The sequence below is a fragment of the Quercus robur genome, chromosome 4, assembly GCF_932294415.1.
Source record: "Quercus robur chromosome 4, dhQueRobu3.1, whole genome shotgun sequence".
Taxonomy (NCBI): Eukaryota; Viridiplantae; Streptophyta; class Magnoliopsida; order Fagales; family Fagaceae; genus Quercus; species Quercus robur.
The window spans coordinates 14610285-14624965 of NC_065537.1; positions in this window are offsets into that span (position 1 = coordinate 14610285).

The following is a 14681-nucleotide window of genomic DNA, read 5'->3' on the forward strand; positions in this document are numbered from 1 at the left end:
TCAATTCCAATTTTACAATTAAACATACTTTGAGCAAGTCTAAAACAAGACTAAAAGTTTTTATCATGGTTTGCCAACATTATAAATTGAAGTTCTAATACATTTAAACCTAAAGTTTTAGAACTCAACAATAAATATATTTCTTAAGTAAATAGACAAATATTTAATTATTTTTTGTTAGTTTTTAGACTCCTTAAAACCACAATTAGATTAACCTAGGTAATTAGCCAAGTGATTACTTAGTCAAATTAACAAAACTAGGTAAACACAAATATATCATATCAATGTATAGCAGCGAAAAATAAAAAACACAATGATATGATAACCCAGGAAAACCAAACCGGTAAAAAACCTGGGGAGGATTTAACCTAGCTATCCTCAAGGTAAAAAGCAAATCCATTAGAAAGAATCGAAGTTTTACAATAGCGACTTAGACCACTAACATCCTATTGCTACCCACCAATAGAAACTTACTGACACGACCACATGCAAGCTCCGAGACCACGGACTCCTTCTTTCTTGGATTCTCCAGCAAGTACAAGCACACTCGCTTGTGTTTCTTTAAACTCCTTAATGCAGTAACTGAATGATCATCAAGCTCTCAATCAAATCTCCTTCTTGATAATCCTAAGCATGTGTGAAGGCAACTACCTTTAGATCTCACAAGAGATTCACACACAGAGCAAAATAGAGCAACCTCAAAAACGTGGCTAGGGTTTGCCTTTTATACTTAGGGCAAAACATAAAACCTTACACATTTTAATAGGCTAGGGCTGAGTTGGAAAAATTTTGCAGAAAAAACATTCTGCCTAAGATTCAATCGATCGAGTCTAAGCTTCGATCAATCGAGCCAGGCCGAAATGCACACTTAATTCTACAACAGCTTGATTCCAACTTTACATAAAAGACACAACTTTGAGCAAGTCTAAAAAAAACTAAATAACCTGTTTTGATCATGGTTTGCCAACAATACACATTAGAGTTCTAATACATTATTTCCTAAGCACTTAGAACCTAACAAACTCCCCATTTGGCAATCTGTGACAAAACACAACTTAAAACTCAAAGTTTATAAAGAAAAGCCCTTTACAAAAAATGCCTATTATAACAAATCTAATCCTAACTACTATCCATTAGTTGCAAGTGTAGACAGCAACTTAATTGAATCAACCTGTATATTTCCTGAAACACTAAACAAAACGCATAAACGCATGTGTGGAAAATACAAGTAAACAAAATAAATTCTTGATTTCGTTCAACACAAAATAAAGATATATATCAATGAATAACTCATAAATATAAATCAATAAACATTGAAACAAGAAATATATAAAACAATAAATGTATCTCCCCTTAACATGAATAGCCCAACAAAAATACATCAAGAGCCCAAAAAAAAAAAAAAAAATACAAAGTGAAGCACCTAGATACAATCTAATCTCCACAAGCTCCAACAAACAAAAAACTCTCCGCTTGAGAACCAAAACCTCTACAAATGTCCCAAATGTACTCCCCCTTTTTGTGATAGAATGCCAAAGGACAATCAAAATCCATCATCAAAAGGAGGTGGTAGTGAGGATCGTCGAAACTGTGCCAACTCTGCTTGCAAGGCATGGATCTCATCAAGCACGTCCACCAAAATTTGTCAATGAGCCACCTGAACGGTCAAGACACGATCCAACGTACGTCAAATGTCTGAATCATCCGAAGTAGTCGGTGGAGGAACATCAGCATCAGCAGCAGCAGAACCAGACGCCTCAACCGTAGCATCACCTGTAGAAGAGGGAGGAAGGGGTACAGCACCAGAAGGCTCAACTCTAGGACGGGTAGAGCCAACTCTTAAATGAGCAGCCCTCTGCCTAAGGAAGGTGGCACCTATAAGAGCTACAACATGTACAGGCTCACAAGCAGGGAAGTCATCTAAACCGAGAAACAACAAAATCCTATGAATGAAAATAGGATGAATAAGAGCATGAGCGACGGCTGAACTCCTATGAACTTTGTTCAAAGAACGAAGAAACAAATGAGGAAAACTAATAGTAACACCAGAAATAAAGGCATACAAAAACACACATCGCTCAAGAAGGATGGTGTGGAGATGAGAAATAGGCCACAAAGAATGACACGCTATCCTAAAGAAAAGATAGGTAGTCTTAGGTAGCTCAACGAACATGATCTGAGGATCAGAACCCCACTGGATAGAAGACCCAGTGATGTATGACATAATGTCATCAAGGGGTGGAGACTCCTCATAAGGATAGATGGGCTGCCTAACGATTGGAACACCAAGAGCTTCAGCCACTATCCTAGGGGTAATGGTGAACTCAACACCTCATATCCAACTCCTAACAAGGGTGTTGGAATCATAGATGTGGCAAGAGAGGTTCGAGAAGAACTCTCTAATCAAGGCGGTTGGGGGTGGATGATCTACCTCCAACAGAATCAACCAGCCTCTACTCTCAAAGTTTGCCCTAATGGCAAGATCAAGCTCATCTAACACAACAGATCGCTTAGCCCATATCTTTCTCTTACTGTTCAGCTTCTCATATAACTCTCTGCTTTTGCCACTCCGAAACAACTCACTCCTAGAGGGAGACTCAGAAGAAGTGGAGGGTGTCCTATGGGCTCTAGTCTTCCTAAGCATGATACTAAGGTAAGGACAAAGACACAAAGCAGAACCTAAAAGAATAGAAAGAAAAACCAAGGGCAGATTGCAAGTTAGCACAAAAAAATATAGAACAAAAATCTATATGATGCATGAATAGTTAAATGTCATGATGCATGCTCTAATGCAGTGAAACTAAGTTCAATTTAAGTTCAAATTCACAAAATTGGCTTGAGCATAGAGTTTCTAACAAAAACCCCAAAATTTGAAAGACCACTTGTTCAATTTGTAAAAAATTGACCAATTGATCATCACACAAGGTAGAATACAGAATATAATGATCAATTACATCAATTCAACAAGCCAATTTCATCAATTAAACTCAATTTGAACAAAATCCCCAAATCGGGTAAATACAAGCCCTATAATTTTTAATTTCTCACAAAAACACCAAATTGATCAAATTGAACATCTTAGACCATGTTTATAACATTATAGGAACAAAACCCAATGATCAATTTTAGAAAAGAAGGCTTGAATCATCAAAAACCCCAAATTTGAATTGGTCCAAAAATCCCAACAAAATGCATGAATTTATGCACGAAAACATGAAAATAAATGCAAAAGGAAGGGTAAAATGGACTTATTGGCTTAGAGAGAGGAAAACCTTGCAAAAATTTGGGAGGAAAACGACAAAAATTTGATGAATGAGCTTGTCCGAGTCAGAGAGAGAAAGAAAAGTTCGAAATTTTTTTGAAAAAGATGAGTTGAACAAGTCAAAATCAGATTTTTAAAAACATTATTCATGATTTTCGATTGATCGAAACAGACAGAGGCTCCTTTAAATTTTTTAAAAACAATTTCGATTGATCAAAAAACAGACTTGATCAATTGAAACAGACAGAGGCTCCCTTAAATTTTGAGAGAAAAACACAGTTTTGAAAAAAAACAAAACACATTTTAGGAACACCTCAAAGCATTGAAATTGATGAACAAAATGCATGAGTATGTGATGAAATGTTTTTCAAAAAATCAGTTTTAAACCCAGTTTTCCCAAAATTAAGATCTTCAACCATTTTCCCTTTAAATTCTCAAGCATCAAATATTTTTTGCATAAGACTCAAGGTATGTTCAAACTTGGTTGGTCAAACCAAAAACACACACAATTACATGTACAATGTTTAGCAAAGAGTAACTTGTGTAGTGTGTGCAACTAGCAAAAGTTTGAGATATATGTGAGGTGATATGTGAATAGCAATCAACCACAACGTCTACAACATTCATCACATAGGATTTGAAAGAGACTATCACCTAAAGAGTTACATCATATAACTCCCACATCTCCTAGATCAAAAGCTTGCAATCATATAAGTTTCTTGATTTTGCCTCATATTGTGCATACAAATTTTAATTGTTTAGAAACTTATTAAAATAGCCGAGATAATGTACACACCAATTTTATTTATTTGATTTAGCTTTAAGTCCAATAATGTACACACCAATTTTAACATTTAAACCGAGGCTACACCTTATGTTCTTTTTGTGCATGTGCTACACTTTCTCGAGTACATAATCTTACGATATGCACTAAGGTGTTCATGATTGGCTAGTGAATAGTGGTGAGATGGTTATTTATGCCTTTCTCAAAAGGTTCAAGTCCAACAATCAAAAGAATGTGACTTCAAGATCAAGATCATGTGATAAAAAACTATAAACATCTTCCCACACAACATGCACTACAAAGCTCAAACTAGTAAAGTGCAATAAAAAAGCTCATTCAAGCTAAACAAGGTACATAGACATGTTACGTAAAGATAATATGGCCAATCCTTGATTATAAATCCAAGATGCGAAATACAAAACACAAAAATCTTTTTGGTTTTTTTTTTTTTTTTAATTTTTGACCAAAAACAAAAAGCACACATTATGCTAAATGAACAATGCAAATGCAATGCATGACAGTGCTTAACTAAGCTATAGAGGGTACACAAACAAGAAATATCAATTTCTTAATTAACCCTTGAGTACATGTACAAATTAGTACAACTCACACAAAATCAAAAATAGCTTAGCACTTATATAACACATACTATTCAAGTTTCTCCACAATGTCAAGCATGTTTTAAATCAAGAGAGAGATATCATAATTCATGTAATCCTCAAGAAAAATAAGACTAGATACAAAATAAAATATTTTTGTCTTTTTGAAATTTTCAATGTTTTTGGATTTTTTTTTTAAAAAAAAACATAAAAAACAAAACAACCAAAAACAAAAAACAAAACATGTCCATAAACAATTGAAAGAATTAAATAAGAGACAAGTCAGCAACACTCACCTTGGAGAATCTTTTCTCACCCATATAGCATGAGTCTTCGGCTTTGTAGGTGAAAATCCATGAGAAGCAGAGTGTATTTCAGAGATTACACCAATCTTCTGATCCTTTCACAAGCTAGCAAGCCCAAATTTTTCAAAAGAATATGAAACAATTTATATGGACTTATGGCAGGAGGAATATCATCACAAATCCTAGACTAAAAAACAGAATGCTTAAATTTCAGTTTATAACAATTAGGACGAATGTGACCAGAGATACCACAAAGGATATATCAGGACGTGTAAGAGCTAAGTATTGCAAGGCTCCAACATTGTTTCTATACAAGGTGACATCTTAAATGGGATCACCCTCAAAAGCAGAAAGATTTGTGGATGTGGTCATGGGAGAGCTAACAGGTTTAGCTTCTAACATATTAGTTTGGTAGAGAAGATCAACAATATAACGCTTCTGAGAAAGTAAAATACTAGAGGTATTTTTTATAACCTCAACACCAAGAAAGAAATTCAAATCACCCAATTCCTTAATAGCAAAGTCAATCTTCAAAAAATGAATAAGCATAGAAATTGTTGAAGGACTAGAACCAGTGATTATAATGTCATCCACATAAATGAGAAAGAAAATACTCACTCTCTGATGGTAATAAATAAATAAGGATGAGTTAGACTTAGAACTTTTGAACCCAAAGGCTAGTAATTGACTAGTGAGCCGTGAAAACCAGGCCCATGATGCCTATTTTAACCCATAAAGAGCTTTGTTCAATTTACAAATGTGATATGAATACTGAGGGTGGGTGAATCCTGGTGGTTGGGACATATATACATCCTCAGAAAAGTGGCCACGGAGAAAGGCATTTTGAGCATCAATTTGCTGCCTAGTCCAACCAAGAGACACAACAATGGAGAAAACAATACGTACAATAGTGGGTTTAACAACAAGACTGAAAGTCTCGCCAAAAACAACTCCAGGTTGTTGGTGAATCTGACAAACTGCATTCGATTCATTTTTATTTAGCTTATCATAGGTATTAAGCAGAGCTGGTGGGTTAAGGATGTTCTTCCGAGGGACGCATTCAGGAAAAAGGAAGTTGTGGGATGAAGGATCTAATGCAGCTTCAACTGCTGGATGAGCCCTTTTTAGACAAACTCTGTTGAATGAGAAGCTGCTGCAATTTGCGATTTGGATGAAAATCATCTCCAAACTCAATTAATACACACTTGCTTTTCACCACTCGATAGATAAAACCTTGCTTACCATTTAGACTGTTAGTGTTGTAGATAAGATCATAAGATGAAAAAACAGATGTTCATAAGCACTCTAACTGGATATGTAAATTCAACTACAATTAGTAGAATGGGCATACAATTCTGCATAATGCTATTAATATGAAATTATGAGTCCTCTTTTTTGGTTTTGTTTTTCTGCCTTTTTTCCTTTGTATGAAAAATCACCCTGAGATGTTGGGTGTTTTGGAATTGAGCCCTTCATCTTTATATAATTAACTAAATATAGCATAAAGTCCTGCAATTATGAATTCTCTTAGAGAGACTTCTGATGAAACATTTAAAAAAAAAAAAAACTCTCAAAATTTATTTTGTGTGAACATTAGGTATGGACTTTGATCTTCACCTGTCAAAAGTGGATAACTATATGGCTGATAGGATAACATAGATCTGAGTAAACACATCACTGCACTTGATATATATTAGTTACAGAATTTGTCCATGTTTAGTCTCTCTCTCACTCTCTCTCTCTATATATACTCTTAATGGAGTATAGATCCCAATAGTAAAGGTGCAGCCATTCAAGAGTTTTCTATTGTGGACATAGGTTTTCAGGCTAAACTGCGTTAATTTTTGAGTGCTTCCACTTTCCCTTTCACTCTCCATTCACAATAACAATTTTAACATGGTATTAGAGCCATCTTAAGTTTGGTTTTCTCATTGCTTCTTTTTCTCTGATGTTCTTCCTCAACAGTGTAACTCTTCAACGGCTTCTCCATTGCCATTCAAGCATTGACTCTTCCAGATCCAGACATTCTGAACATCTTTTTGAGTCATTGACGACACCACTTGATAGATCTAAAACTGATATACAAAATTCCAAATGAATCACCACCACCAAACTCTTGCACCCCTCATTGGGAGCTGTATGCAGAATTGGCTTAAAAGCTGGTGATTGTTTAGTGGAAGACAGAGATGGCCCAGAGGAAGATGGCGGTGGCTTAGATGAATATGGGACCCCTGAAGGTGAAGATTGAGGTGGTTTATAGGAAGTTGAAGAAGAAGAAGCAGATGGGGGTTCAGTGGTCATGGGGAAAGATGAATATGATGCAGAAGAATCAACTAGAGTTTTAAGGGATGATGGAGATGGACTAGAAGACAAGGGAGGTGGTTTTGATGAAGATCGGGATAGGTTTGAGGAAGATGCAGATGGTCTAGAGGAAAATGTAGGTGGCAATGGATTTGAACTATAAGAAGAAAATGTAGGTGGCAATTAGGAAGAACTCTGATCAGGACTGTTGAAAATTAAGGCCTCCCATTAGATCTAACACAATCAATCTCGTTTTACATGTACTTTCTAAGCAAATTTAAAGCACATTCACCAACTACAAAGTAAAGCATTCTGAGAAGATTCCTCTCTCTCTTTCTCCCTCCATGGTGCTAGTAGAATAACTTTGGAACATGAGAAAGCTAGCTAAGTTATGTGATACTGAATAAAGTCATGATAGCGCCGTTACTGGCCTTTTTGGCTCGTTCGTATTTGTAAAGACTTAAGAGTGAAGTAGCTATACCCTATACGTGATTATTTTTTGATGAACAGAAAATTTTATTGACAAAACCAAAAAGAACAAAGGCTAACCAACAACTACAGCAAATAAGAGTTCAGAATTAATTACATCCATAAAAGGGCTGGGAGCATAACCCTGACCAAAACATCCAGATAAATTTTTCCCAAGGCACTAAGAAGCTAAAACATGGGCTGCTTTGTTTGATTCTCTTGGACTCCACCTGAAAACAAACCGCTGACCACAAAATGCCCACAAAAGGGTATCAGCTGTTATGGAGGAAATTCTCCAAGGCACTTCATCAAAGGGGGCTTTGAGAGCATCAATACAAGCTTTGGCATCGCTCTCAACCACTACATACTCAAACCCATGGTTAACAGCAACACAAGTCGCCAAATTAATGGCTTCAGCTTCTGCTTGGATACGGAGGTTGGTTTCCACCCGTTTGGACATGGAAAAAATCAAATCCCCTCTCCAATCTCTCGCCACAGTGGCAATAAATGAATGATCTAACCCCACCACCGCATCGCAATTTATTTTAACAACTCCTTGCTCAGGCCTGATCCAAGAATAAAAAGGTCTAGGCAACACTAAGGGGACATCAGTGAGCACAACACGGTGTTCAAAGAATTTTTTTAAGACTACTTAGCGTTCTTTATTTGGGGAGAATTTAATTTCTTTGTGAATAGCTTAATTTCTAGCAAACCACAAATGCTCCAACACCAAAGCCCCAAATAAAAGGAAACCCTCCCTGTTAGAAAAGCCATGGAAAGAGACTTTGGGGGATAAAAGAAAGTTTATAAACTGACCTGAGCAATCAAACCGCATTGCATCTGGTCTGCAACCCCACTCATTACCAGCCCACAAAAATCTTGCAGCATGACAATAAACAAAAAGATGTAAGGAAGATTTAGGTGAGGCATCACATAAGGGACACTTAGGATCCATGGCTGGAAAGAATCTTGTCAATTTTTCCTTGGTTGGAATAATATCTGAGGCAACTCTCCATAAAACCATCTTAAGTGTATCATGAATTTTTTATTTCCAAAATTTTGACTTCACCTGGTCAAACTCATTGGGCTCAGAATGATCAAGAAGTTCCTTATATGCCGACTTCACTGAAAGTTTGCCATTATGGGATTTTAACCGTAACCATTTTTCCTCCCTTTGACTCACTTTGACTGTAATTTTCTTGATAGCCTTGGCTGATTCTTCAGTGAATAATTCATAGAGTTTCGACTCATCCCATCTTGATCTATCTGGTGATAGAATTTGTGACACCACCAATCAGCTAGATTGCTTTTCAGGAGACAAAGGTACCGGTTTATAGTTAGGAAGGTTAGGGACCCAAGGATCTTCCCATGTGAGAATGCTTTCCCCATTGTTGACTTGCTTACAAGCTCCAGCCACAAGAATATGCCTAGTTGATTCCACACTTTTCCATGTCCAAGAAGCCTTCTTGGATGGATCAGCATCGAGCCAATCTCTTCTCACCTGTATTTGACAATAAGTGCTTGCACACATGGTTTGTTGGACTGATTTAAAATCCACCAAGCTACTTTGGAGAGGAGGGCCATATTAATATCTGAGAAGTGCCTAAAACTAAGGCCACCCAAATATTTAGGTTGGCAAAAATTGTCCTAAGCAAGAGGAGTGAAATAACGGTTTGAATTCTTTGATGGGCTCCACCAGAATTTTTTTAGCATACTATCCATCTCCTCACATAAACTTTTTGGAATGAGAAAGCAAGAAATAGTGTATAGCGGAGTAGCCAAGGCTATAGATTTCACTAGTGTTGCTTTTCCCATCCAAGACAAGGATTTACTCTTCCAGCTGCTTACCTTAGATTCCAGAGTTTCTTTAAGATAAGCAAAGTCCTTCTTCTTGTTGCTTGAGGGAAATAGAGGGACACCCAAATATTTAGTACCTTGGGAAAGCTTCTTTAAACCTCTTTGATTCCTAAGCCGATTCAGGAATTGAGAATGAACCCCTTTTGAAGCAAAGACCCTTGATTTCTCAAAATTGATTTGTTGTCATGATCATTCACAATATTTTCCCAGGATGTTCATGATCTCATTAATCTCTGAATGTTTTGCCTTGCAGACCAATAAAACATCATCTGCATAGAAGAGTTTTGAGATTCTAGTTATTGATGGGGCAATCTTAATGCCATTTATTAATCTTTAGGCTGAGCATCTATTAATCATTCTAGCAAGAACTTCGCTCCCAATAATGAAAAGATAAGGGGATAGGGGATCTCCTTGTCTTAGGCCTCTCGAAAGCATGATTCTAGGGCTCTTTCCCCCATTTAGCAAAAGAGTGAAACTCACAGTAGAGATACATTGGTATATGAGGTGAATGAACTTCTGGTGGAAACCAAAATTTTTTAATACCTGGATTAGGAAGGGCCATTCTAATCTATCATAAGCTTTTTGGAAGTCTAACTTTAAACCCACAAACCCCTTTTTCTTCTTGGTGGTGGAGAAAGAGTGCACTACTTCTTAGGCCAACAAAACATTCTCAGCTATATTTCTGTTAGGGACAAAGGCTGTTTATGCAGGGTCTATTAGCTTATCCAGCAGCGGTCGTAATCTTGCCACCAGTATTCTTGAAATAACTTTGTAACAAAAGTTACATAAGCTAATAGGTCTGAAATGCCCAAAGTTATGAGCACCTTGAACCTTTGGGATTAGGGTGATAAAAGTCTCATTCATCTCCTTTAGCAGCCAACCATCTCTGAAAAAGCTTTGAACTGTTAGTATGAGCTGGTTCCTTACAATATGCCAAAATTTTTTGAAAAATAATCCCGACGTACCATCTGGACCAAGGGCTTTCAGTGGGTTCATTTCAAAGATCATTCTTTGGATTTCTTCTTCTGAAGGGGTTTTGAGCAGTTTTGCATTTTCGGTTGCTGAAATACTTGGTTCAATTAGCTTCTCTAAGTCAGCAGGGAAGGATGTATTTAAAGTGCTAAAAAGCTCATTGAAATGATCTCCAAAATACTTTTCAATATTCTCCCTACCATAAATTCTCCCCCCATTCTCTAATTTAATCTCTAAGATATTATTTCTTCTTTTAATCAATGTGGAGGCATGGAAAAACTTAGAGTTCCTGTCCCCCTCTTTTAGCCATAATTCACGAGACTTTTGCTTCAATCTAATCTCTTCTCAGGTTTACCACTCTTCTAATTCCATCATAAGGCTTGCTTCGTCCTTCAAAGCTTCAATACTGGGAGGTTTTGATTGGATTACTTCAATCTGCCTTTCTATCTCCAAGATTTTAGTTTTGGTTTGACCAAAGCTAGTTTTGTTCCACTTGCTTAGCAGGAAGCCTGAATGGGCTATTTTCTTCATTAGATTGAATCCATATGATCTAGTAAATTCTTTTTTCCAAGCTTGGTCAACAACTTCCTCACATTCAGGATCTCTAGCCCACATCGCCTCAAAGCGGAAAGGCTTGTTTATAATATTATTCTCAAAATGGGTGTCGAGAAGTATTGGCTTGTGGTCCGAAGTAGAGGCAACCAAATGCTTTATTCCTGCTTTAGGAAACATCTCCTGCCACTCTTGGTTGCAGCATCCTTGGTCTAATCTAATTCTTACATGAACTCCACCACTTCTACCCATGTATATTGGGGCCCATGGAACCCAAGCTCAATAGCTGCTGCATTAGATAGGAAATTACGAAAAGGCTTGGAGGAAGAATCCCCTATGCTGCTCCCACCACACTTATCTAAGCTTGAACTATAACTATTACAATCACCCAGCAGCATCCACGGGCCTAAGAATGATTCTATCAAGTTTGTGACTAACTCCCAAAAAGCTTCTCAATGGGCAACTTTAGGGGGTCCGTAAACCAGAAGAAGAAGCCAGACATCTGAAGGGGGATCAGAATATACTAGACATGCAACGATATTTTTATTATCATAGATAACTTCCAAACTAACTCCATTAACCCAATATAAGGCCAAACCACCAGATTTATTTTATGCATTTACACAGAAACATCCTCTAAATTTCAAACATTCTTTAATTTTTTCTACCCTAGGAGACTTTGCTTTTGACTCTGAGATGAAGATAATATCTGGGCTTTCTTTATGAACCAGCGCCTTGAGAGCTCTAACTGTTGGGGCTCTACCAGCACGACGACAGTTCCAGGATAGAATTCTCATACCCAATACAAGAACAACAATTAATATAAAAACCACCCACAAATTTAAGGACTCCAACATCCAGCTAATAACATCACCAACCCATTAGCAAAATTAGAACCAAGCCTTAAAGAAGCCCAACAATTAACACATCAGAAAAATTACCATTTGGAAGATTCCTCACCGAAGACGCAGTCATTGTCGAAGATTGGCGTTGATTTGGCTTTGTCTGTGAGTAATTGCAATGAGACCCACCATCCAGAATAAAAGCACTTACTACTGGCGGAGTCAATCAAATGGGACTTCGATCCACTCAGCTGTGGGTTTGGCCAATACTCGCACTAGGACCCACAAACGGCAAGCTGACCCACTGTACAGAGAAGACAAAACCAGACCCACAAAGTAGAGACGCTGATTGCCTCCCTGAGAAAACTCGTGAGGATGGGTATGATAATGTGGGTAAGTCTAATGAGTTTTGGGGAAAGATTAGGGAAATTCAGATTTAGTTGAAAAGACCCACAATGAGAGTGGGGAGAAGAAATCCACGCACTGAAAGTGGAGTAAAGCCACACAGGGGTGGAGAAAAAACCACACAGTGGTAGGGAGAGATCATACGGAGGTGATAGAGAAACCACACGGAGGTGGAGAGATGGACTCCTACAGGGGAGAGAGAAAATTTTAATCCGCAATCCCTATACATGATTATTTAAATTTGAAATTGGTGATGGCTTCATTTGTTTAAATAGCAATTCAAATTAAATAATTTTCTAGGTAGCATAAATTAAATATAAGGGCAAAAGGATTTTTTAAGGGTACACCTCACAAAAGAAGGGTTCCTATTTTTTTTTTTTTTTAATAATTGGAACCGCACTAATATAATTAAAATAGAATTACGTTTTTCCAAAACTATCCCATTATATAGTTGAAAAATATTTTGGAAAAAATAAATTAGGAGAGAAGTAAATTGAATAAAAAAAATCTACCCAAAAAATACAACTGTCAGTATCACATCCATATTTCTTTGAAATCTCATTAATTTAAAGACGGGTTCCCGTTATCTCAACTAGAACCTAAGGGGAGATTTGAACTGTTCTCACGTTTTTGGCCCTTGTCGCAAAAATGTCCCCGACATTTTGGCGACTCTGTTGCGGAATCAAGCAGCTGAAACAAGAGAAATGATGCCTCCAAAGATGTGTAACCAGCAAAGAGATGGAGTTTCTCACACCAATTTGTCATTCCAAGAGAAACCATATGATGTTTTGTCGCACAAGAAGAGCATTGTGGAGTTAAGCAGCAAAAAAATGTCTATCCTTAGCTCATTGAGCCATTGGAGATGTTCTAAAATGTACGACAAAATCGCTCCAACCTCTAGAATCCATCCAAGAAGTGAAGGATTTTGAGAATGGAGGGAGAATCAACTTTCTTATTGAAGGGAAAAATTTTCTTCCACTCATTTATATTATTTTTTAGCTATTATTAGTATGGATGAATTATCCTACATCTCTTGCTTTATATAATATTTGTGAACATTTTTGTTGAAGCTTGAAAATGCAAAAATGGTGAGCCGCAAGTCTAAATGCGAAAGGGAGGAAGGCTCCAACCAATGATCAACAAAGCAAAGTTCTAAACTCCAATTTCAACTCAAGAATCCCTTGTGACAACGGCTATAGTCCTCAACATATGTCTCTTTTATTGTTGAGTTTGCACTGGTGTTGGGTGATTAATTGATTTTGGGATGAGTACAAACGCTGCTGTATGCATCCTTTTGAGGCTGAATAGTTGGCGTCATCGCTAAATAAGGTCTTCACCAAATAGCTAAAGGTTATAGCTAAATGGCCCACTGCAAGTTGCTACATATTCCACACACCAAGTCTTAAAGTCATACAAGCGATATGCTAACATTCAAGCATGCTTAAGCTAAGACTCTCAAGCACTCTCTTTGCTAATTAAATTTATTTATGTCATTTAAATCACTTCAACACTCTAAACTTGTTGTAAAATATTTTCTATAATTTGTGTGTGCTAATTCGCTTAGCCGTGACTTTTGTTTACTAATGTAAATCACATTTGCAATAGAGGGAGAAGCGGAAACTTTCTTGAAGCACCCAACAATGAAGGAAATCCAAACTCAATCCCCTCTCACCAAAGCCATGACTTACTCATTCACTCGAAGCCATGACATGCTCACACATCCAAAGTCATGGTTTATCCACACATATCAAGTCATGGAATGTTCATACATTTGAAGCGGTGAAAAGAGCATGCATTCCAAGTCATGCCAACACCTTTGCCATACTTGAATTTGAGATTATACTTGAAGAGGGATGCGCCAATGTTGCCATCCTCAAGAAAATTGTTCTTGTCACTCAACTCTTGCAATTGAAATCCTCAACTAAGCCCACTAATAAGAAGGGGTTGCGCACATCTTTGAAGAATGCTTTGCTAGACCTCACTCTAAATATTGATGTTAAATAGCTCAAAAAATCACACGCTAGTTTTTGAAAACCCATTCCAAAGACTTTGGAGTGGAATCTTAATACAATGTGGAAACTTGGAATAAGCGGCATAGAGGCTAATGAGAGAAATTGTTGTGCTAGGGATGCAACAACCTTATACCAACATCTTTAATAGCATGCCAATCATCTTCTTAAAGTTAGAAGCCAAGCAAGAAAGTGCGGAGATGTTTTCTGCAATACCACGTATCTTCGACGAAGAGGTTAACCAAAGTGCAGAAGAGAAACAGTTGTTTTGGGAATAAAACAACTCTACATCGATGTTGTTGGGTTAAGATACCTTGATCCCGGT